The sequence below is a fragment of the Canis lupus genome, chromosome 16 (genome assembly GCF_003254725.2).
Source record: "Canis lupus dingo isolate Sandy chromosome 16, ASM325472v2, whole genome shotgun sequence".
Classification (NCBI taxonomy): Eukaryota; Metazoa; Chordata; class Mammalia; order Carnivora; family Canidae; genus Canis; species Canis lupus.
Genome location: NC_064258.1, coordinates 27,719,685 through 27,745,351, shown reverse-complemented (window position 1 = coordinate 27,745,351; position 25,667 = coordinate 27,719,685). Strand labels below are relative to the sequence as shown.

Below are 25,667 nucleotides of genomic sequence, written 5' to 3'. Positions count from 1 at the left end.
GTGGCTCAGTTGGTTGAGGATCCACTCTTGATTTCAGCTCAGGTCGGGATCTCAGAGTCATGAAATCGAGCCCTCAGTCTGGCTCTGTGCTCAGTGGGGGGTCGGCTTGAGATTCTTTCCTCCTGCACTGCCCCCACCATCCCACTTGCATGTACACATATGCTCTCTCTCAAATGAATCTTTAAAAAAATAATAAATGGCAATAATCATAATTACTTTTTGAAGTGCAGGGCCTGGTACTTACTGATGGCTCAATACCTGAGTTATTATAAGTACCTTTACATGTGCATATAAACCAGATGCTATGCCAGGTTCTTTGGGATGTATATTTTTGAAAAAGGTAGAGTCTTTTCTGAAGGGAAGGTTCCCTAATTCATCAAGGCCTCATAAAGAAGAAGCAAGGCAATAACTTTGTTGAGTTAGTTTTCTTTTCCTTAGTTAATTTACATTTTCCAGAAAGATGCACTCTCAAGAGGACGAACATGTGTTTGAGACCATGGCAGTTTGGTGAAATGTTTGAAATCACTGATTCCTTAGGTGATTAGTTTTGGCAATGTGGCCAGGGTGGGTTTTCTAAGAGCAATAAATAATTTGTGGAAAAATTTGAAAAATGGCATAAACAGAGCCTATTAGTTTTTAGGGAAAGTGGTGTGTAACTAATTCATCTACTGCTTGTTGAGCTTGTCTGCCTGGAATGCAAGATATGCACCTGCTGTCAATTTCTATTAAATTTCTAGACCAAACTTTGTTTGCATTTGGAATGTATCATAATGGAATAGGACAGTGCAAAGTTGGGAGGAGTTTGAGGTCTTAAGTGTTTTTGCTGTGCACCTTTCTGATCATGTAGATTAGATACAGGTTCTACAAGGTTCTAGTGAACTGCAAAATCAGCAACCATTAAACTCAAGTGCCACTTGTTGGGCACGTCACTGCAGGACAGATGTCCCTGACCTGAAAAGGAAGCACTGGCTTTGAGGTTTTATTTTTTTTTAATTTATTTTTTATTTTTTATTTATGATAGCCACACAGAGAGAGAGAGAGAGAGAGAGAGAGAGAGAGGCAGAGACATAGGCAGAGGGAGAAGCAGGCTCCATGCACCGGGAGCCCGACGTGGGACTCGATCTGGGTCTCCAGGATCGCGCCCTGGGCCAAAGACAGGCGCTAAACCGCTGCGCCACCCAGGGATCCCGGCTTTGAGGTTTTAGACAGGAAAATATTACTCAAAACATGTTAATTTGGGGAATAATATTTCTGAAACCCATTGCAATTTTTATTGTCATTAAAAACATTTTAAGTTCCCAGTTGCTACAGAAGTTTTTTAAATGCCTGTTTAAATGGCTCTATCTCTGGTGAGGCCGGCACAAAAAGAAAATGGTTTGAATTGTAAGACAAGAGGATTATTTGTGTGTATATGTTGAATTTCGTTATCACAACTTCTCAGCCATGAGGGTAGTTCAGATGGTAGAAAGGGCTAATTAAGGGAAGAAAAATTCTTCTCTGAGTCATTAAAAGGTAAAATAGTTGCTCTATCAAGGGTCGAAACTCTAAGGAGGTTCAGGTATAGTTTTGTTCCATGATTTCTTTACTCTTTTTGATTCAGTGACCAACTGTGCCCTACCCCTACTTCCACCCCACAGCTTCTCCCAGCTGGTACATGTTTCAGTATTAAAAATCAAGGAGAGGGGTGCCCTGGTGGCTCCGTCAGTTAAGCAGTTAAGATCTACCTTTGTTTGGCTCAGGTCATGATCCTGGAGTCCTGGGATCGAGCCCTAAGTTGGGCTCCGTGCTCAGTGGGAGTCTACTTCTCCCTCTGATCCTCTCCTTTAAAAAAAAAAATTTTTTTTTAAGATTTTATTTATTTATTCATGAGAGGCACAGAGAGAGAGAAAGGCAGAGACATAGGCAGAGAGGGAAGCAGGCCCTATGCAGGGAGCCTGATGTGGAACTTGATCCTGGGCCTCCAGGATCACGCCCCCGGTTGAAGGCAGGCACTAAACCACTGAGCCATCCAGGGATCCCCATAATCCTCCCCTTTCTCATGCTCTCCCCCCCATACAATCTCTTTCTTAAATAAATAAATAAATAAATAAATAAATAAATAAATAAATAAATAAATAAATGTTTTTTAAAAATTCAAGAAGGAAGAGGCTCCTGGGTGGCTCAGTCGGTTGAGTGTCTGACTCTTGATTTCAACTCAGGTAATGGTGTTGGGGATCCAGCCCTGGGTTGAACTCTGAGCAAAGCCAGGAGTTTGCTTGAAAGTTCTCTCCCTCTGCCCCTCCTCCTGCACCCATGTGTTCTCTCTCTCTAAAGTAAAATAAACAAATCTTTAAAAATCAAGAAGAGAAAAGGACAAAAGGCAGAGCATGGCTGCTGGTGTCCTGAGCTAACAAAGTAGATTATCTAATGTCTCAGTTGGTCTATAGGCAGAGTGGGCTGCAGGGTGTGTGAATTTGTTAACCCAAGGGTCAGGAAATGAACCTGGTGCATCCAAATAGCCACAGAACATGGCAGCCCATCTTCTGATGAAGCTCACTCATGCTATTGGGGGATTTTTTGTTTTTCTTGTGGTAACTGCACATAACATAAAATTCACCATTTAAATAATTTTTAAGTGTACACTTAAAATGAAGTGGGATTAAGTACATTCACAATGATGTTTGACCATCACAAATATCCATTTCCAGGACTTTTTTGGCATCCCAAACAGAAACTCTGTACCCATTAGGCAATAATTCCTCATCCTTCCCACTGCTAGCCCCTGGTGACCTTTATTCTGTCTCTATCCACTGATTCTAGGTCCCTCCTGTAACTAGAAGCATACAATATTTGCTCTTTGATGTCTGGCTTATATAACTTAGCATCATGCCCTCAAGGTTCATCCCTTTTGTAGCATGTATCAGAAATTCGTTCCTTTTTATGGCTGGGTATGATTCCAGTGTATGTACACACCCTATTCAATTTGTCTGTTTGTCTGTTGATGGGCACTTGGGTTCCCTTCACCTTTTGGCTATTGTGAATAATTCTGCTATGCAGGTTAGTGTGCACATACCTGTTTGAGTCTCTACTTTCAGTTCTTTTGGGTATATGCCCAGGAGCAGAATTACTGGGTCTTATGGTAACTCTATGTTTAACTTTTTGAGGAACCACTCAATGGTTTTCCCCAGGACTTCACTATTTTACATTCCCACCAGCAATGCATGAGGTTCCAGTTTCTCCACATCTTTCCAACATATTTTTTGCTTCTTTTTTTATTACTATCTAGCCTACCAGGTGTGAAATGGCATCTCATTTTGTTTTGATTTGCATTTCCCTAGTGATCAATGATGTTGATTGTCCTTTCATGTGCTTATCAACCATTTGTATATCTCCTTTGGAGAAATGCCTATTCAAGTCCTTTGCCCAGTTTTGAATTTAGTTGTTTTGCTGTTGAGTTACAGGTGTCCTTTAGTTATCCTGGATATTAATCCTTTATCAGATATGTGGTTTTGAATATTTTCTCCCATTCCGTGGGTTACCTTTTCACTATGTTGATAGTATCCTTTGATGCATGAAAGTACTTAATTTTGATAAAGTCCAGTTTATCCACTCTTCCTTGTATTGCTGGTGCTTTTGGTGTCATATTTAAGAAGTTATTGTGGGACCCATGTTGTGAAGATTTTGCCTTATGTCTTATCTAGGAGTTTTATAGTTTTAGCTCTTAAGTTTAGGTCTTGTATCCATTTTGAGAGTAAGTTTTGCATCTGGTGTAAGGTCAGGGCTCCTTCCTTCTTTTGCATGTGTGTCCAGTTTTTCTGGCACCATTTGTTGAAAAGATGATCCTTTCCCCACTGAATGGTTTTGTTTCTGGGCTCTCTGTTCTGTTCTATATGTCTATCCTTATGCTAGTACCACACTGTTTAGGTTACTGCAACTTTGTACTAAGTTTGAATCAGGAAGTAGGAGTCCTTAAAATTTTTTTTCAAGACTGTTTTGGCTATTTGGGGTTTCTTGAGGTGGGATTTGTATATGTGTGTGTGTGTTAAGTCAGCCAGTCTTACATGAGAGGATGCTAGACTGCCTTCAAGTGATAGTATACCCCAGAAATTCTCCTTCTCAGCCCTCTCTGCTTCCTCACCTCCAGGCAGATTTTTCACCCCAAGAGATCTGCTGAGAACCTGCCCTGACCCAGAGACTCAGGAACCAAGTATCTAAAGAGGACCTAGATGTGGGCAGCCCGGGTGGCTCAGCGGTTTAGCACCTGCCTTCAGCCCAGGGCATGATCCTGGAGACCTGGGATCGAGTCCCATGTCAGGCTCCCTGCATGGAGCCTGCTTCTGCCTCTGCCTGTGTCTCTGCCTCTCTCTATGTGTGTCTCTCATGAATAAATAAATAAAATCTTAAAAAAAAATAAAGAGGACCTAGATGTGGACAGGAGTCCCAGAGAGGCAGGCACGAGAGTGAAATCACTGTGAGGGTCAGGGGTCCTGAGAGGTGAGCATCAGGGAGCCCACCTGTTCTCAGAGAAGAGACTAATCCTGGAAGGAGTCCTGAAGGAGGAATGAGTTGCCAGGTGAGGGGGGGTCAGGAAAGGGATGTCCAGGTGAAAGGAAAGCCTGTGTGAAGCATGGCCCCCTGGTGTCAGGAGTTTGCCATATGGGGTGGGGGGAGTGGTAAGGATTTGGGGGTGAGGTGGATGTGGGATGGACTGATGGGATTGGGAAGCAGTGAGTATGGAGAAGTGGATAAAGTCTGGGTGGTGAGGTCTTTGTGGCTATGTGGGAATTTGGACTTAATTTAAGGAAGTTTTCAGCTGAGGGATTGGCCAAGCCACTGTGGCAGCCCTGAACGAAACTGAGGAGAAGTATTCTTGCAGAGTACCTCAACCAAATGGTGGGGATTCCAGTAAACCACAACTTCCTATGATTCTCCCCAGCACCTCCCTGTCTACCCTAGGCAGCACATCCAGGGGACTAGAGTTTACTCTTTCAACCTCTTACCTTGTCTTCATTTTTGTTTATTAGTTCTTCAGTAGCATATGTAAACATTTCTATTTTTCTGATTTTCTTTTTTTTTTTTAAAGATTTTATTTATTTATTCATGATAGACACAGAGAGAGGCAGAGACAAGTAGAGGGAGAAGCAGGTTCCTTGTGGGGAGCCAGTGTGGGACTCGAACCCAGGACCCGGGGATCACGATCTGAGCCAAAAGGAAACGCTCAACCACTGAGCCACCCAGGAGCCCCTGATTTTCCAAATTTTCTATGAGAAGCATATAATCCCTTTTATAATCATAAAGTATATAAAAATTTGAAAATTTAGAAAACCCAGAAAAATATAAAGAAAATAAATCATTCATAATCTTTTTACCCAGAGATGACTATTAGTATCTTGGTACATTTTATTACTGTCTTTTTTTTTCCAATATATTTTTCAAAAGAGGAGTTATACCATGTTGTACATTCTGATTTTTTGACTTAATGTTATTAACATTTCTCTGTATCATTATACTGAGATTGCACATTATTTTCATGTACCAGCAGTATAGCATCCTTTCCAATGCTGAGCACTATCATTTTGAATCTTTGCCAGTTTAGTAAGAAAAAAATATATAATCTTGATTTAATTTTTGTGTCCATTATCAGTGAGAGTGAACTTTTCTCCATATGTTATTAGCCAACTGTAATTTTTTATTTATTTGTTTGCTAATTTGTACTGAAATATTAATTTTTTCATATTTATTTGTGAGGGTTCTCTAAATGATAAGGCCAGCTAACATCTATTGAGTGCTCACTATGTGCTAGGAAAATGTTGATGTCTTACATACACATTAACTTACATGATTTTCAAAATAGGCCTATAGAGTAGGTACAATTTTAAATTCCTATTTTATACATGAGGAAATGGACACAGAGAAATTAAACAACTTGCCCAAGACCTCACAGCCAATGAGTGACAAAATTGATATTTAAACCTAGACAGCCTGAACCCAGAGACCTATATGCCTTGCTATTGTATCACACAAATCTAATAACCCTTATTTACCATTTTTTTTGTTGTTTTGAGAGAGGAGGTATTTTTTAAAGATTTGTTTATTTGAGAGGGGGGTGGGGTACAGGGAGAGAATCTCAAGCAGACTACCTGCTGAGCACAGAGCCTGATGCAGGGCTGGATCTCACCACCGTGAGATCATCATCTGAGCCAAAAACCTAGAGTCTGACACTTAAACAATGGAGCCACCCAGGCACCCCAAGGGGGAGGTATTTTCTAAATTAACTTTTTATTTAGAACAGCTTTAGATTTACAGAAAAATTCCGACCTACTTCTCAGTTCCTATACATGCCACACAGTCTCCCTATTACCACCGTCTCATATTAGTATAGCATTTGTTACAACATTTTTAAAATATTTTATTTATTTATTTGAGATAGTGAGGAAAGGAGAGAGAATGAGCACTAGCAGGGGGGAGGAGCAGAGGGAGAGGGAGAAGCTGACTTCTTGTTGAACAGGGAGCCTGATGCAAGGCTTGATCCCAGGACCCTGAGATCTTGACCTGAGCTGAAAGCAGATGTTTAACTGACTGAGCCACCCAGTCACTCCATTTATTACAATTAATGAAACTGTCACTGATATATTAACTCAAGTCCATATTTTATTCAGATTTACTTAGTTTTTATCTGATCTCCTTTTTCTTTTTTATATAAATTATTTTTGCGTGAAAATAATTCATGATGATTGAAAATAAAAATGCAGCATATAACAAAATAGGCATTTACTTATTAAAAGCAACCTGGACTGATAGCCCTTTTTCTGTTATGGAATCCCATCCAGAATACCATGTTACATTTAGTAGTTCTGTTACTTTTTAATGTAAATAAACCTATCATGTTTTCCTCTAGGCTTTCTTCCTCTGTGGTTATGCTTGGGAAGTTCTTCCTCATCCCAAGATGAGATAACTTTTTTCTTCTAGTTGTTTTATGACTTCCTTTTCTTTATGATAAGTCATTTACTCTATCTGAAATTTCTAGAATTAGTAGTGTAAGGTAAGGCTCTAAGTTTTTTTTTTTTTTTTTTTTCCCAAAAAAGCTAGCCAGTTACTCCAGGAGTAAAGTACAGACAGTCCCTGATTTACTAGGGTTTGAGTTAATGATTTCTCAACTTGAGGATGGTGTGAAAACTACACATATTCAGTAGAAACCAAATATGGAGTTTTGAGTTCTGGTCCTTATCCAGGCTAGCCTTACGCAGGACAAGCCTCTCTGGCGATGCTGGGTGGCAGCGGGGAGCCACAGCCCTCTGTCAGCCAGGCGATCATGAGGGTGGACTACCCGTACCCTGGAAACCGTTTTGTTTCTTTCGGTACAGTGTTCGATATATCACAGGAGATATTCAACACTTTGTTATGAAATAGGCCTCGTGTTCCGTGATTTTGCCCAACTGTAGGCTAATAGAAGTGCTCGGAGCACATTTAAGGTTGGCTAGGCTAAACTATGGTGCTTGATAGGTTAGGTGTATTAAATGCATTTTTGACTTCGATATTTTCAACTTAAAATGGATTTATCAGGACGTAACCCCATTGTAAATTGAGGAAAACCTGCATTAAATAATCTGTCTCTTCCCGCAGATTGTAATACCATTTAAAAAATTAAAAAAAAATACCATTTACTATACCTCTCCTTCTGTTTAACACTTGTTGGTTTTTCTCTTTCCATTCTTATCAATTCAACAAATACTAACTGACTGCTTTCTTGTGTTCAAGCTCTGTGAATATTATTTATTATTTATGTAGGAATTTACATGAGCAGAGAGAAGCATTTTTAAAATTTGAAATCTAAGTATTCATTTTATAATTTGGGGGGGCAAGACATTTGCCAGAGAGTTAGATGAGTGGAGCTGACTTTGGGAATGAAGGGGGATATGAGGAGCTTGGGAAAAAGTAGTATTCATAATTGAACTTTTTTCATAGATTTTATGCTGACATTGGTCACTCTGCAGTTCGTTTGAAGATTTCATTTTAAACAGTTTAGCTTCCTGTTTGGATACAGTGGTGCCTTCAAATACCCTCAGGCCATCTGCATGCTTTGTCATGCTTACACTTTTCTTGGACAGTCTAGACTTTATTTTTCATGGTAATATGATGTAAAGTCCTTGTGGATTTATATAAGGAATGGCAAATGATTAACCACTATTTTCTACTCGTCCTTTATCTTCCAGCTCTTCTACCTGTAGAGACTTGGTAACTCTGGAGAGTAAGAGAATTCCTCACGCTGACATTCCTCATTTTCAGAATTCTCACTGTTAAGGCTACTGCGGATATACTTTTTTTTTGTCCTGTACATAGTACAATTTTGCCTGACCAATCTTATGGTATGCCGGCTGCAAATGCTATTAATAACAATTGTAGGCAAAAGAAATTATATTTGGCTTGCTTTAATTTAGGGGTATTACATAGAAACTTTGGAGTCATATCTATTTTCTGAAAGTAGGCTAACTCTGTTTCTAATATAACCCACACATTTGTCTCATACTGCATGTTCCCATAAAAGCCTTACAGCATGGTACGTCACTGGTAAGGATGAGAGCCCCTAGGAATCTTATAAAGATGCTGTGCTCTAGAGCAACAGGTCTTAAAACTCCTTTGGATCACAGATCACTTGATAATATAAAACATCGGTAGACTTTTAATAAATGAACACACATGTATATATAATATATAAAAGTTAGGAGTGTCAGGGATCCTGAGGCCACTGCATTAACTTGTTTAATCCTTTCCTAGACTCAGGGCACCTAGGTGACTCAGTTGAGTGCCCAGCCCTTGGTTTTGGCTCAGGTCATGATCTCAGGGTTGTGGGATCAAGCTCCCTGTTGAGCTCCGTGCTCACTGGGGAGTCTGCTTGAGATTCTCTCTCTCCCTCTCCCTCTGCCCTTCCCCCTGCTTTCATGCACGCTCTCTCTAAATAAATGTTTTAAAAAAAATCCTTTCCTAGACCCCGTGAAGTAGATATTATTACCTCCATTTTACAGGTAAGTAAACTGAGGCCTGGAAAAAGTTAGGAAACCAAGGCCACAGAGCTAGTAAATGGGAGAGCTGGGATTCAGGTCTAATGCACCTGGTTGGAGCAGAAGCAGCAATATTACTGGTCATTTCCAGAGTGGGTCTGCCACGTAGACAACTCATAAACCAGCAGAAACTTCTGTTTGCTGGAAAATAAGTTTTTATGGCTCTTTCCCTAGTGATAACATGGTTTCAGGAAAGTAAATGTTTGAGGAACATTGTCCAGCCCATTCTGTAGGTAAATACCCATATGCCATATTGCACTTGCACACAGCAGATAGAATGCCTCCCCTGGATTTCTTCGCTGAATTATTTTTGTCTGTGGGTCTTGCTTTCCTAACAACTGCAAGATGTTATGTTTCTATGGCTACCTCAAAATTGTTCTTAAATAGGGGTTTGAGGAAGCAAAACTAGGAAGGTTTGGACATGAAGTCACGGTGGGAAAGATGACTGACATTTTACTTGCCAGACATCACTTTTCAAGCATTTCTCTGAGTCCAGTCCCTTCCCCCATCCCCCCCTTTGCCTTCGCACACCTGTGCATCCACTAGTTCCCCATGTGTGAAGCCATGGTTCCTAGTACAAGTCCAGTGGCCTGTAGTGATGACACTTGGGAACACAAGTCAAGTTCTGAAGAACATGGGCCACCTTTACAGTTGATATCTGAGGTGGTGGTTGGAAGGTTCCCTTGAGGACAAGATCAGAACTAAGAGATGTGCCCATATTTCAAAAGTAGCTGACAACAGCGTGGCGGAGGAGAGATGGAGGTCGGGGTGCGGCTGGGCTCTCACCCGCTTCTTGGCGGGTAGAGGCGCTGTTCCCCGTCCTCCCACCAGGGGGCGCCAGCCGCCATCTGCTTAGTTCTTGGGGGAGGTTGGTCTGAGGGGAGATGTTTCTTCAGCAGGCTCCTTTGCTGGGTGGGATAAAATGAGGGCCATCTCATCAGCTTAGAGTGCATGTTGGAGAAAGGAAAACAGGGAATGAGGGAGGACGAAATTGAATTTTTTTGATACTTACCTTTCTGCTGGCTAGGATCCTACCTCTCTCACAGGTGTGTTTTCTTCACTCCAAAACACATGGTTCCGAGATTCCAAGCATATTTGGGGGGGGTGGGGAGGGCTTCTGAGAAGCTATAAGTCTCCCCCCCTGCCCACCGTGTATTGTTCATTGGTGTGCAGTGGTTGAATTGCAGAATAAACACCCTGTGTTGGACACGAAGGGGACTTGTGGTAACTTTTTGTATTTGTAGAAATGCATACCTTGAAGAAATCCTCTTTAAAAAAATATATGTTGATTGAATGCGTGACAGAACTTTCTGGTGTTCTCTGGTGGCTGCTGTAGCTCCTGGCCGGCAAATCTGTATAGTAGAAGGTTTTATTCAGAGAGAAAAGGGGACCTGCGTGCTGCCCCAACTCAGCGGGATGCCAGTTCTTCTAAAAAGAGTGGCTTAGCCAGTTTTTGAGGAATGTTCTTCAGAGACTAAAACCCAAATGAAACCAAAGCCAAACTTGACCGGTGCTTTCAGTATCTCTTATTCTCAGTCACTGTTTCCCTAGGCCTACCTACACTTTTTACATTTCTCCTTGTGTTTCTCATTTGTCAGGCCTTTCCCGGTTTATAGCCTTTTTCTATTAAGTAGGAGTTGTTTTTATACCCCTCATGATTGTCTGTCTTCTTTGATTGATTCTATTCCCCTGTATGAATGGTCAGTGGGGGGGGGGCTTGTGTTAGGACAGAAGTGTTTGAGGGGTTTGTATGACCTTGTGTGTGTGTATGACTGTGTGGGCAGTGTGTATGTGTGCCCGTGTGTGTGCATGTGTGTGTGTGCACCATGTGTGAATGAAGTATGTGCTTATATGTGGAGGAGTGGGGTGTGTATGTGTGTGTGTGTATGATACTGTTGTGTATATATGTGTGGTATGCATGGAACTGTGTGGAGGGGTGTGTGTATGGGTGGGTTTCTATGTGCGACTGGCTCTGTGTGTGTGTGTTGTGTGTGTGTGAGACTATGTGTGGGGCTGTGTGTATGTGTGTCCGTGTGTGTGTCTGTGTGTGCACCATCTGTGTGTGAGGTATGTGTGTGTGGGGGAGTGTGGTGTGCATGTGATTCTGTTGTGTATATCTGTGTGTGATGTGCATGGGACTGTGTGGAGGGGTGTGTGTGGAGGGGGTGTGTGGGGGTCTCTGTGTGACTGTGTGTGCACACACGCATGGGCGTGGGGTGTGTGGAGGGATGTGTACACGAACATGCACCTGTTTTGCCAGCCAGGATTTCCCCACACATCTCTCGTCACAAAGCTATGACAGTCTCAGCCATGGAGATGTCGGGTGACTGGTTTCTCCTGCTGAGCTGAAGAGCTGTACCCAGGGCTGTCTGTGTGGCTAGAATTCTCTAGCTGACAGTATCAAATCCCAGATTTCTTATGCTCGTACAAAGCAGAGAGGTTTTTTTTTATGCTGCATTATTTATCAGCATAAAAATAGTTTCCTAGGAGCAGAATGTTGAGAGGAGCATGGACTTGGGCTCACTCACATTCCTTCTTTGCAGTCAGTAACATCACCACCCTCGGGCCTCCCTCCCTCCCTCTTTTCTTCCTCTCCCCCTACTTTTTCCCTTCATGCGTTTGGAAACCCTCTATGGAAGCTGAATCATGTTATTTCCTTTTTTGGCCATACTTGAGCTTTCCTTTACTTTCACCAGGCAGAGGCTCAGGGTGTGAAACAAATCAGTTCCTTGCACAGTGCTGCCTGTAATGTGCCTGTTTGGGATGTGGATTTCAGAGAGAATAAGCAGTTCCTTTGGCCTGCCTTGCCCATACCGAGAAGTACTCAATAGATGTTTTTGAATGAGTGAATTTAATTAAAGTGCAGGTGCTGAAGATAAAACCATTCTGAATATCTTATTTGAGGGGGAAACACCATCAACAACCAAAGGGAGAAAAGACAGACTCCAGCATGAGGACCCTTTAATAACTATCTCTGAGAGTCGGGGAGTTTTTTGAAATTTGGCCCTTGGTGGTGGTGGTGAGGGAAAATGAATTCTGGGAATATCTGAGGCTACTTTTTACCAAACAGATGTATCAAGAGCCCTGGAATGAGGCTGAAGAATGTTACCACACAAACTCTGTATATCCATTCCTGGCACCCACCAGCCTGGGAAATGTGTCTACCAGCTGTCATTACTTGAGGCTTGCAGAGCTTCTTAAATAAAAGGATTATTGAACCAAGAGGCCAGTGACTAATGAAAATGCCCATCATGTTGGCTAATCCCACATGTTGGCAGAGTCACATTTGTGCACATGCTATCTGCTGATATCAGCCTGTGTCCTGGCATGCCTGCTGAATACACTGCAGTTACCATGGTAAAGGCCATTTCTCCTGCAGGTGGCTCCTGGGGCCAGCTTTTAGCCTGTCTCCCTGCCTGAGGATGCTGGATTTTCTTTCAAATCCTCTCAGAGGGCCCAGGTTTGATACAGGAAATAGGAGAGGTAGTGGTGACAGAGTTTAGAGAGGTTGTCTTACAGAACTGAGTTGGATGGGCTTGGGTCATTGCTCTTTGCAGAACCGAGTGTGGGGGGCTGGTTGTGGAATGCAGTGTTCAGTCAGGCCTGACTCCTACTCACTCTCCCATTGGGAGCCAGATACCCAAACCACATGCCCTGAGAGCAGGAGAAGGCAGCTCCTCAAAGAAAATGTGATTTCTGCTCAGAGAATGGGTTAATGAGGCTAGGCAGATAAGGAGAGGGAATCTGTCTTACAGGTGTCATGTGGTACCATGGGGAGGTGGGCACTGGTGATGCCCTGGACTCCTGGGGCTTGTTGAGATAGTTCAGAAAATTTGAATGAAAGGAAAGAGTAAGTGAAATTCGGTTCACAAATACCATATTGATGGAGGAAATACTGAACTTGCTGTTGATCAAAAACCCAGAGGCTGGGCCCAGCCCCAGAGTTTCTAATTCTGTAGTTTCAGGATGGGTCTTAAGAATTTACACTGCTAATTTCCAGGTAGTGCTGATGTTGCTGGTCTGGGGACCACACGGAACTGCTGATTTAAGGCAAGGAACATAAATCCTCCATTTACCAAAGAAAGAAGGAAAGGAAGGGAGGACGGGAAGGGAGGAAGTCTCCCAGTGTTTCAGTAACTACATTAAAGTATGTTCAGACTTCCTTTAGCAATCAGACATGTTCAAGTAAAACCAACAATGGCAAGTCTTTTCCTCCTATTTGCCATAGTTAGAGATGAACTGAACTCAGTGTTGATTAAGGTTTAGGGAAAAGGTTATCTCATACACTGTCATTTAAAAAGGTAAATTAAAAAAAATAAATAAAAAGGTAAATTAGCACAAACCTTTCTGGAGGGCAGTTTGGCTATTAGTCTCCAACTATTAAATGTGTTTGTTTTGACACTACAATACCATTTCTAGAGTTTTAGCTCTTAAGAAATCATTGTCTACATGTGAAAAGATGCATGTGTGGGGTTGTCACAGTTTCTCTTATAATGAGGAATAGTGAACTCCCTAAGTATCCCTCCATGGGGAACAAATTGTGTAAATGTTAGAGACACTGAAAGGCTTATTACTGCAGCTAAGAGAGAGAGCAGAACACTTGGGCTCTAGGGGGTTGGGAAGGGCATTGGTTTCACATCCTGCTCCCTATTTCCTCCCCTGGGGAGCAGAGCTTCTGCTGAAAACAGAAGTAGGAATAGAGTCCTCACGTCTAGCAGAGAGGCAGTATGATATTTAAATCCCATTTGTGGGGGTGCCTGGGTGGTTCAGTGGTTGAGCCTTTGGCTCAGGTTGTGATCCCGGAGTCCTGGGATCAAATCCTGCATCGGGCTCCTTGCAGGGAGCCTGCTTCTCTCTCTGCCTGTGTCTCTGCCTCTCTCTCTCTCTCTCTCATGAATAAATAAATAAAATCTTTAAAAATAAATCCCATTTGTGTAAAAAGTGTCTGCCTGTCTGCCTATCTATCCATGCTCATGAGTACATGCTGGTGTATTTTTAAGAGGATGGAAGTTTTTGTCTATTTATCCAGTCATCAAAATATTATCAGCAGACAGAACAAGGTAGACAAGGCACTTTGTGTTCATGGAGCCACTTCTAATCAGGAAAGACAGATAATCACTAGAGAAATAGAAATAACTTGATGCCAGTTGTAAAAAGTCCTTTGAAAAAGATAAAAACAGGGTATACGGCTCACCAACATTTTAACAGTGGCTGTTTATCAAAAGCACAACTATGAGTGAGTTTTTCTTTTGTCTTTGTTCTTTTCTGTGTCATCAAAAATTCACCTTTTCAGAGACCACGATTCAGCAGGGCCTCTGGACAACCTGTACCTTTCCTACGCCACCAAAACCACCTGGACAGTTCTGCCCCTGACGGGCTTCACTTTAGCTATACTTGCTCCAAAGCAGAGGCTCCTGTTCCCTCTGCCAGGACGCTGTCACCTTCCCACATTCATCCCTCAGGACTCAGCCTGTCCCCTCCCTGGTTTATCTCCACTGACCACCCCCTCCCTTGGCCTTCCTCACTGCCCCTGTGCTTTTCTGATATAGAGCTCTTCATGCTTTATAAGTTACATATTTATTTCTTTGCTTTCTAAACTCATTAATGTGCAAACTCCATGTGGATAAGAACTGGATTTGTTTTGTCATTTGTAAAATCTGTGGAATGATTGAATGAAAGAATGAACATATATATTCTTTTCCCTTAGACGTATTTAAAATACTTCTAAAACAAAGCATAATGTTATTTGTATAAAAAATTATTTGCCGTATAAAACAGTTCAGGTTGCCTTTTAGAATGAGGTGAGCTCCATCCTGGGCATGAAGCCTACTTTGAATGAATGAATGAATGAATGAGGTGAATGTGAGGTGTGGGGGGAGTTTTGTCTTCATTACACATACCAAGTATGTATATCCTTTAGGGTTGGGGAGAAAGCCTAGAATTTATATTTCCTGCCAGAAAGGTGTGAGTCCTAGTTATACAAACTTTGGTGCCTGACTGCACCTTGAGCGATCCCTAATGTCTCAAGGACTCATGTGATCATTTGAAAACAAGGATATTCAGCCCAGTGCTCTCTGGTTAAGGTCCTTTCCATTTAAAAGTTCCTGTGGCTCAGTGAGATCTAGGGTGGATGCTTAGTTTGGAGTCACTGACTTCTCATTTGTTCAAAAAACAATTTAAAGTGAATACATTATACTCAGGCATTATCAATGCTTTGGCAAAAGGAAGTAGAAAATCCATACAGTATTACCATATCTTACATGGCGAGGTACTCAGAATAGTAAGGATAACCTTGCTTATGGTACTTCTGTAAGATAATACAACAAAGTAATTGACTATGAGTCTATATGAAAACAGTTTCTAAAAAAAATATTTTATGAGTACCAGAAATCCTTATTAACACCAGTTGGTGTTAAAGCCAAAGAACAACAATGATTAATTTATTTATAGAATGTGAGTCACTTATGATTTTAGCCTTTGAATTGGCAAGATACTCATTTTTATTATATAGCATTTCTGGATGTATAAAATCATATGATTTTCAAGACATATTCAAGAAGAATTAAAGATAATATTCTCCCAAAGAAGATTATATCCTTCATATAATATCACAAACATTCTTGCCTGGAAAACTTGGCCTTTGCAGGAAACAGAGTGTCCCTCTTCCCTTCAGTTTTTTCATCTGCATTTGTCATCTCTAAAGATGATACTGCCTAATTTTCAGAAGGGCAGTATTACAGCTGAGGTTATTACAGTAGGGGGAAGGGTGGGCTCAGTCCTGTTTCTGGGCTAGTTAGAGCACCTCATCCACGTGGCAGGCTTGAGTCTCACTCATTTAATATTGCCATCCAAGGGAGTTTAAGATGCTAAAATGCCCCAAAAGAGGTTGTATTGTGAAGGGGGAGGTGAGGCTGCTTCTCACCAACAGACTTAATGGTACAGTGGCACAAAGTTGGACTTTTCTTTCTTTTTTTTTTTTTATTAAGATTTTATTTATTTATTCATGAGAGTAGAGAGAGAGAGAAAGAGACAGGCAGAGACACAGGCAGAAGGAGAAGCAGGCTCCATGCAGGGAGCCCAATGTGGGACTCTATCCCAGGTCTCCAGGATCTCAGGCCCTGGACTGAAGGCGGCACTAAACCGCTGAGCCACCCAGGCTGCCTCTTTTTTTTTTTTTTTTTTTAAAGATTTTATTCATTTATTCATGAGAGACACACAGAGAGAGTCAGAGACATAGGTAGAGGGAGAAGCAGGCTCCATGTAGAAAGCCCGATGTGGGACTTGATCCCGGGATCGTGGAACATGCCCTGAGCCAAACGCAGACCTCAACCACTGACCCATCCAGGCGTCCCTTTTTATTTCTTTCTTACATAACAGCCCTCAGGTATGCTGGTCCAGGGCAGCAGGCTGCTCTGCTCCGGGTCAGCCTGGCTTGGCTCCGTCATCTGTCTGTTGTTCCATTTCCCAAGTGTGATCCTCGTCCACACTGTAGTAGCTGGCTCAGCACCAGCCCACAACAGGGAGGCAAGGACAAGCAGCTGTCTTTTTAAAGACATGCTGCCCCAAAGTTGTGTCTGCCACCTGGATCACATCCCACAGGCCAGAACGAACTTAGGAGACCACACCTTCCTGCATAAGAGGCAGGGAAATGTGGCCTCTACCTGCTGGCCATGTGCCCAGGGGAAATGGGGGCTCTTTCACCAGAAGAAATAAGGAAATAATGGCCATCCAGGGAAGGTAGGCTGTGGTCTGGTGGTTGTGGAAGTCTGAAGGATAATTGTAATGAGGGTGTCACTTAGATTATCCCTAAGGCACACGAGACTAGAGAAGTGTTACGGTTTTTATTTATCTTAATTAAAATGTATACGTGTATGTATGTGTGTGTGGTTTTTATTTTTTATCTTAATTAAAATGTATACGTGTATGTATGTGTGTGTGTGTGTGTGTATTTACACCTGTACTGAAGCATTAGAACCATGAGTTATGTTTCACACTTTGTATAGGAGGTAACTTCCAACAGTTTCATCAAGCTGCCCACAGTTAAAATTTTTCATTGCCTTGTGGAAGATAGAGGAGGTCAGTGCCTCAATATATCGATATTTTCACTTACAAGTTGAAGCCTTGCTGGGCACTCCTGAGCCACAAGGATCTCTTTTGCCCTCTGGGCAGGGTTGAATTTACCATGAAGGACGCCTCACTTGGGCAGGCCCCCCCTATAATCTCTAGAGGGGCCCTCACCTTGTATTCACAAGATTCTTTTGGGGTTCTCTTAAAGAGAGCTCCTCAGATTCTTAAGCTTCCTGCTGCACAGGCCTGGGCCTTGGCAACCTGTCCCATGCCTCCGTCCCCCACTGAGCCCCACCACAGTTCCCTCTTTGTTCCAGATGCGGCATGGCTAGTATAGTTGTCCTCCTTTACCCACTAGGGATACATTCCCAAGCCCTCAGTGGATGCATAAACCACAGCTAGTACCAAACTCTATATACACTATGTTTTTTCTTATAAATACCTATGATTTGGTTTAATTTAGCAGTTAGGTGCAGTAAGAAATTAACAACACTAATTAACAATAAGCTAGAACTATTATAACACCATGCTGTAATACAAACCATGTGAATGTGGTCTTTCTTTCACAATGTCTTACTGTACTTCACTCACCCTTCTTGTGATGATGTGAGATGTTAAAATGCACATGTGATGGGATGAAGTGAGATTAATGACATACACATGGGGACCTAGTGTTAGGCTGCTGTTGACCTTTAGACCATGTGTAAGGAGAATCATCTGCTTCCAGACCCTGGTTGATTGAAATTACGAAAAGGAACATGGTGCAGAAGAGGGGTCTACTGGAGCAGTGCACCTCATCAACATGGTTTCTTGGAAGACACCACTCTAAAAGGGAAGTACCCCAAAAGAGATAGATGGTAAACCTCATTCTTTTGCTCCTTCCACATAAAGTACATTTTTGCTATCCTGGCTCAATTTTGTACGTCCTTGCAGATGTTCATGCGTATCGGTAGGAAGTCCCTGGGAAAATCTCTTTTTTAATGGCACCTTGGCTCCCCAGGCAAATGCCTCCCTGTAATGAGGGTGTCACTTAGATTATCCCACAGGCTGCCCACAAATACCTGCAGCTCCACCCTTCTGCGTGTCATCCAAGCTTGCTGCTTCTTGTATTAATCTCTCGCAGGTCTGGGTTCTCCGTGTAAGGGCTCCTTTGGTTAGAACTTCCCTGTGACTGTTGGAGGAATCCAATGGCTCCATTTTCAGGTTCAGAAATTAATCTTTAATCAGCCTTAAAGCATTGTTTTTGGGGTGGAACTTGATGGTATGGGGACAAGGTGGGGAGAGATGGGTGCAAATAAACACACCTGCATGTGCACACACACAGACACACATGCACATCATTTTGCATATGATTGCAGAGAGGTCACAATCTTCTGAAACTCCTCTTGCTAACCCCTGCTCTAGAAGTTGAAAATGTATGCAACTTGACCTGTTTTTTTTTTTAAGCCATACTAATACCTTCCTCATAATAATATACCCTCCAATACCAGGGGCTAGAGGATGGGGCTTAGAGGAGATAATTCATGTTAAGAGTGCTTAGTATAGTGCCTGATACATAGCTAGCAGTGATAATTGCTCATCTCTCTGCCAGGGTTTCGATGATCTTAATATTTTCAGGAGTTCCTTAGGTAAAAACAATAATAGCTTTGGTCATTTGCCTGTTGTTTGCCTTTTAATTTGAAGGCAAACATTTAGAAGCTTTACTCTTCTTATGTAGCCAAATCTGCAATCTTTATTTTATGTGTGATTTCACTAATTACTTGGAAGATTGGACAGTCATCCTTCTGACAGAGCTTTGACAGATTCTGTTGCTTCTAGATTGTTTTCTCCCCATGGTTTGATTATTATTACTTAGCATTCTAATCCATCTGGAATTTATCTTGGTTATGCTCTGGGGTAGGGGTTTTACTTGGTCTCTTTCTCCATTGCCAACCACCTTATTCCCCAACCACGTATTAAATAACCTTCCCCTCCCCACTGGATTATAACATCTTCTTTACATATAATAAATTCCTATATTTTATAAGAGTCTCTTTCTTGGCTTTACATTCTGTTTCACAGAACAAGGATATGCCTATTTTGGCATAAATGTGTCTTAATATTTTATAGACCTCATTTCCTTCTTGACTTTTTTTAAAGAATATAAAATATGCTCACTTGTTAATTTTCCTAAATAAAACTTTGGAAAATATTGACAAATCCCAAGAAAAAAAGCCCTAGGAATTTTTATTGAAATTGCTAATATTAGACTTATTAATTGGGTAGTATTGCCATCTTTAAATATTTAGTTTTACCAAGTTGACACATTGTAATGTCTTTCCATTTATTCAGCTAGTTGGTTAGCTTATATTTATTAGAGAAGAAAATGAGCAACGTGTTAACATTTGGAGTTTAAAAATATTGTAACATACTTAAAAAGGACAGGTTTCCCTTCTTCCCACTTTGTACTATAGCAGAGAAGTTAAAGGACTTATTTTCCTTCAATTTTCACACACATGTGGTTTCAGAACTCAAATAGAGCAGTTAAACTTCTGCTTTAAGAAGATAAAGGCAGGGGCAGCCCGAGTTGGCTCAGCGGTTTAGTGCCGCTTTTAGCTCAGGGCCTGATCCTGGAGACCCGGGATCAAGTCCCATGTTGGGCTCCCTGCATGGAGCCTGCTTCTCCCTCTGCCTGTGTCTCTGCCTCTCTCTCTCTCTCTATCTCATGAATAAATAAATAAAATCTTTTTTTATTTTTTTAAAGAAGAAGATAAAGGCTGGAAGTACCAGAAGGCTTCATATCATGTCATGGAGTCTGCTACTTACTTTCCCACCTTTTTCTCTTAGAAACACGGGAAGGTTATGTCACAGAGAATTACTGTCATGAAATCCACCCCTCATCCCCAAGTGAGGATTTAGTAGAGTGGGTGTCCCAGTTATTTTGGAAAGCTTTTTTTTTTTTTTTTTTTTTGGAAAGCTTTTTGTGGTTTTTTATTTTCCATCTGGGTGCAAACTCCTCCTCCCTGCCAACCATCCCCTCTAACCACAGCCATCTCTGTTGTCCTTTCCAATTGTCATCTCCATCTGTTATCTTCCAACTTCTTAGTGACGATATTTCATAAATCGAAAGTGGGACATGTATTTACAAGGAGAGTGGGTATAATATTTGATATCAGAATGATCTCAGAAAACCTGGGTCATGCGATCAGTGTTGCTGTATTGCTCCAGGTGTGTTATTTGGGAGATTTATTTTCCAGGTAGGGTAAAGGAAAGGGAATAAAATGGCTGCAAGAGAAGGAATACTATTCTATTTCAATTTCCTAAATTCCTTCATCCTCTTTAACACAAGCCTTAGACTCCATCCTCTGCCTAACCAAGGTAAGTGAAGTAATCTAGATCTCTCAAATTTGGAGTAATGTTCATTATTAGAAACTTACAGTCATAAAAAACTTAAGGGTTTCAGATAGTTTTCTTGTCTGAGGCCAAACACGCAAAGCTGCCTGATTCAGAGTGCCCACTTTCCTTAATGTCTAATCTACTGAAAAGGAATATAAATTCAATAGAAGAACACAAAATGCGCTAAGTCAATAACAATAATTTTACAAGATGGTCTACCTGTTTAACAGGCTTTGTAATTGAAATAATGCTGTTTAGCCAGAAAAACCACTTATATCTCCTGGAATGGAAGATATTTCTAAATTTAAAGATCGTTCACTGCTTTAACTAGATCTTTTATGTTCATTCTTGGCTTATTTTCAACTTTGGATTTGTGGTAGTTGGTGGGAAGAATTAGGGATAATATTGAGGTTTTTTTTTCCTGACTTAGAATTAACAGACCTATTTCTGTTTCGGTCCTTCATACTAAACAACTGTTTCTCTAGTACTCTTCAATGCCAGGGTAGAGCTAAAGTGAACTTTCTCATAAAGTCAATAAACATAGTCACAGTTGTCTGATGGGGATGAGAGAGCGCCTCACAGAACTGGCTCTTAAATGACACTAGTTCAGTGCAAACATCATAAAATAGATTTAGTTTTTTTTTTCCCTACTTCCCAGTGAAGCTGACATAGTATAACTCTGCTATAAGTCTGATTGTTATCTGTGTTGAATGGCATAATTTCTGGGAAAGTCAAACTTTACTTTTGTGATACAGAACGAAATAGATCAGAGGGTGGACCTGACAAGAGTTATTCACCAGAGCAAAGCTTAGACAAAGGTCTCTGAGCAGGCCTTAGGTGGGGAGCATCTTTAATAGAGGCAATCTAGATCCCTTTTAATCTGGAGCTCTGAAAGAGTATTAACTATGGACATAAATCGGGCTTTTCTCTTAAAAAAATTAAAAAGGATGGGGCACCTGGGTGGCTCAGTGGTTGAATGTCTGTCTGCCTTTGGCTTGGGTCGTGAACCCCAGAACCTAGGGTCCTGGGATTGAGTCCCGCATCAGGCTCCCTGCAGGGAGCCTGCTTCTCCCTCTGTCTCTGCCTCTCTGTGTGTCTCTCATGAATAAATTAAAAAAAAAATTAGAAAGGAAGTTCTCTTTATGATATAATTTTCAGTGTAAATGCATAGCACAAATTCGGATTTGGGTGTGTTTGGGTAGTAGAGGGAAGGCTGTGATTCTAGGTGGCCTATAGGTAAGAATAACATCTGATGTCGCAAGGTTAAGACTGTCATGTTAACACATTTGCATATGTCAGATGCCCTTATTGGCCATCTTTTCTTGTGCAGACATCAGCATATTGTTGCCTGGTTAGATTATAGTCGGTCAGAAAAGCAGGTAAGCCTGAAGCCAGGACTGCAACAGCAGGAGTGTCTAGCTGACCCAGTGGCAAGCTACCGAGCGGCTGCGAGTACGTTTGCTTTCTTCCAATCTGATAGAGCGCCCAAGATCCTGACAGGAGACTAGCATCCTAGATTCAGCTCTGGCACCAGTTAGCTGTCTGACTTCAGGCAAGTGGTTGCCCTTTCTGCCTCAGCTACCTCATCTGCAAACAGAATAAGAAAACCTGCCCCACTACCAGAGAGAATGACTATAAGGATCAGATGAAACTTGATTGATACAAGGTTCTGTTAAATCATTATGTCCTAGGGACCTCAGGAGAGTGTTTTGCTTGGTGAGTGAGGAGAGAACATTCAGGAATCAGGTTGATAGAGTAACCACATGTAGGGAATTCCTACCATGTCTTGGAAACCTCATCCAGTGAACAAATGGCTCTCAAAAGGCAGGGCTGGGGAGGGGGAGACTTTCTGTGGAGGTTCCACTGAGGCATGTCAACCGAGTTGCTGTTCTCCGTTTCAGTTTTGCACAGGCCAGTGCTTTTTCCTTTGGTTACATCATCAATCTGGCATGCAATCATAGTTGAGTTAGATGTATCTCTCGCTCACCAGATTCCTAAATTGTGAGAGAATACAGATACATTAACGGCTTTGTCTGCCTGCCTGACCTTTCAGTTTTCCCTGTGGCGACTTCAGCGCCAATCCCCTCATGCCATGCTGGCCCTATCCTCCTCCCTGGCCTCCTCCACCCCCTCAACATCATCTCATAGCAGATGCTTTCTCATTTTACTGGCTGTCAGAAACTTGGTTTCTTTAGCAGTAGATTTTCCTGTCCTTCCCCTGTTAAAGTGTTCCCATCATGCTTGGATTGCTTACAACTCTGATACTTCTTGAACAAGTGGAGTGAAAGCTAAGGACACAACTTTCAGTTCTGCTTCTTCACCCTCCCAGGGAGAGGGCATCCGCTTCCTCTAAGTAGTTTGGGGGCAAGGCAATGTGATTCTACAGATCTCCCAATCTTGACTCCTTCCCTCCCAGCTCCCAGGTTGTTACCAGAATGATCTTTCTAAATGGAAATGTTACTTGCTCAAAGCCTGATGACTCCCCTCTGCCCATCTAGGTTCCGCAGGCCACCCAGCACACAGATGGCTTTATTTTTGTCAGGTACCATGTTGGCCTCCACAAGTTTTAAGACAATTTAAATTCGTTAAGAACATTAAAGATGGATTGGAAGATGTCTTATAAAATCCATGATTTGAGTTTCACTCAGGAGAATGTTAGATGGCAACACTGGACACCAGGAACTGGGTAGGACTGCCCCTTAGCCACAAGCTAGCAGGGTTCTCCAGATGGCACAGCTACTACTATGGCCTCAACACTCCTTTATGTTAGTTACCTAGGGAGGCTCTTGTGTTTGCTTCCCCCACTACAATATCAAGTTCAACCTGAGTTAAGATCAACTCTTTTTTTTTTTTTTTTTTTAAAGATTTTGTTTATTTATTCATGAGAGAGAGACACAGGCAGAGGGAGAAGCAGACTCCATGCAGGGAGCCCGATGTGGCACTTGATCTCGGGTCTCCAGGATCATGCCCTGAGCCAAAGGCAGACGCTCAACCGCTGAGCCACCCAGGCATCCCAAGATCAACTCTTTTTTTTTTTTTTTTTTTATTGGTGTTCAATTTACTAACATACAGAATAACCCCCAGTGCCCGTCACCCATTCACTCCCACCCCCCGCCCTCCTCCCCTTCTACCACCCCTAGTTCGTTTCCCAGAGTTAGCAGTCTTTACGTTCTGCCAAGATCAACTCTTTATCAGATATACAGGATTTATACCAATTAGGCCCCAACTACATCTGCCTCCAACTCTTGCCCCATCCATATGGGCTTTTCCAGAATAGCAATGCTATGAAATGATTAGTTGTTTGCCTGTTTGAGTTTGCTTACCCATACATTTTATTTTATTTTGTTATTTTTTTAACCGAAGAGACCCATCTTGCAGATCCCTCTGGAGCATCCATTACAGGGATGGAGTGTGCCTAGCCTGACCACACCACAATTGTGGAGTGGGAGTTAGTTACATTTCAGATTTTCATTTCATATGGATCCAGAGCTTCTGAAAAGGGCAAGAAGCAGAGGAAGGAAAAGAACAGATAGGGCCCTTTCTGTGCTTTTGGTCATTTCCAAAACAAATTAGTTTCATGTGGTTACATGGTCATGTATTTACAGACATTCTGCTCTGTGATGCTGAGGCTGTAGCAGCAAAGTGGTTTACCTCAATTAGGATATCTGTTTTCCAATTTGCCTATTCTTTCCAGAATTACAGGAAAATTGATATATCAGCTTCATTACTTGAACTTCTAGACAATAAAATAAATTCAAGCTACTGAATTACTTCCTTTATTGCTGTTCACATTAAATCCAGAAGCTTGCAGAGGAGCGATGTTCAGAAACCTGGGCATTTGCTTCTCTAGTTTCAAGAAATTGCTGTATAGGTCAGGCTTTATCTTATTGGTGCTATTACTTACTCCACGTTCTACTCTGTGCTGGTTCCGAAACTTGATTTCCCCAGGAGGAGTTAGGCTTTCAGAACTTATGTCATCCTAGCCAAACTCATAAGGTCTATTACTAAACTAGAATATTCCTTTTCTGTTCATTTACTCAATACCTACTAAGTGTGTGGCCCTGTCCTAATGTCTGGTGAAACAAAAATAAATAAAAAATATGATGTGGTCCCTGCCATTTAGGAGCTTATGGTCTAGAAGTGGTATATATATATATATATATATATAAACAAACATATTATATATTGTGCGTTAAGTGTAGGGTGACCTGACATCCTGGGAACATCCTGGTTTATGCTTGCTGTCTGGTATAACTATTAATAGTGTCCCCTGTCAAAACCATCTAAGGACCACAGTAAAGGTTTCTATGAAAGTTTGAGGTATAGAGATGGTAAAAGCAGGGAGAAATCAGCCTGTTCTCCTAGAGTAGACACTCGAGCTGGGTGATGAAAGCAGTTTGAGCAGTCCAGGTCTGGGAGCTCAAGGTAGAAGTAAGGGGGAGGGGAAAATGTGCAAAACTCTGCAGGCAAAAGGGAAATTGTTCCTGAAGCAACAATTAGTCCAAGCTAGTCATTGTTTCCCAAATTTATCCTGTGAAAATAATTCCCCAAGATATTTGGTAAAAAACACAGATCTGGTCCTGCTGGTAATCTGGATGAGTATTTTTAAAGAAGTGTTCCAGATGACTCTGGGACAAACTGGAAGTTCAGAACCAATTCTATACTGATTATGGCAAGGCATACAAAGGGCTGGGAGTAAAGAGGAACAGAAACAGCAAGACTAGAGCATAAGTCACCTATCAGTCAGGTGGGTAACCTCCGGTGGGAAAACCCTCAGAGATAGAACAAGTTGGAAGACAAATACAGTAGACCTATGAAAAATGGACAGTGTGGGAACTATATGTCAGTCACAGTAGGGATGCAGAGGAATGAAAAGATGTAAGAACTACTCAGGAGGAAGAATGAACAGGACCTGGGTTATGCCGGTTACTGATTTACATGGGGTAATATGCAGTTCCAGGCATCAGAACACTTGTGTCAAATCCAGGAACCTGGGGGACCTTACATTTTGAAGGTTTAAATAGTCAGCCATACACCTAAACAAACAAACAAACAAAAAAAAAAAAAACCCAAGAACTGGAGAATATTGTGACGTATTTCATGTGGATCTAAAAAAAAAAAAAAATCCTGCTTATTTCCCATTGTTGTAGTCTTCAGAACAGTCATGACAGTTGTGTTTATCTCTGG

The 25,667-nt window shown here is 41.7% G+C and overlaps 1 protein-coding gene across 14 annotated transcripts in view; it reads left to right on the top strand.

Annotated features, from left to right (window-relative positions):
* TACC1 (transforming acidic coiled-coil containing protein 1) overlaps positions 1 to 25,667 on the top strand; it is a 120,097-nt gene that overhangs the window by 34,271 nt on the left and 60,159 nt on the right. The window lies entirely within an intron of this gene.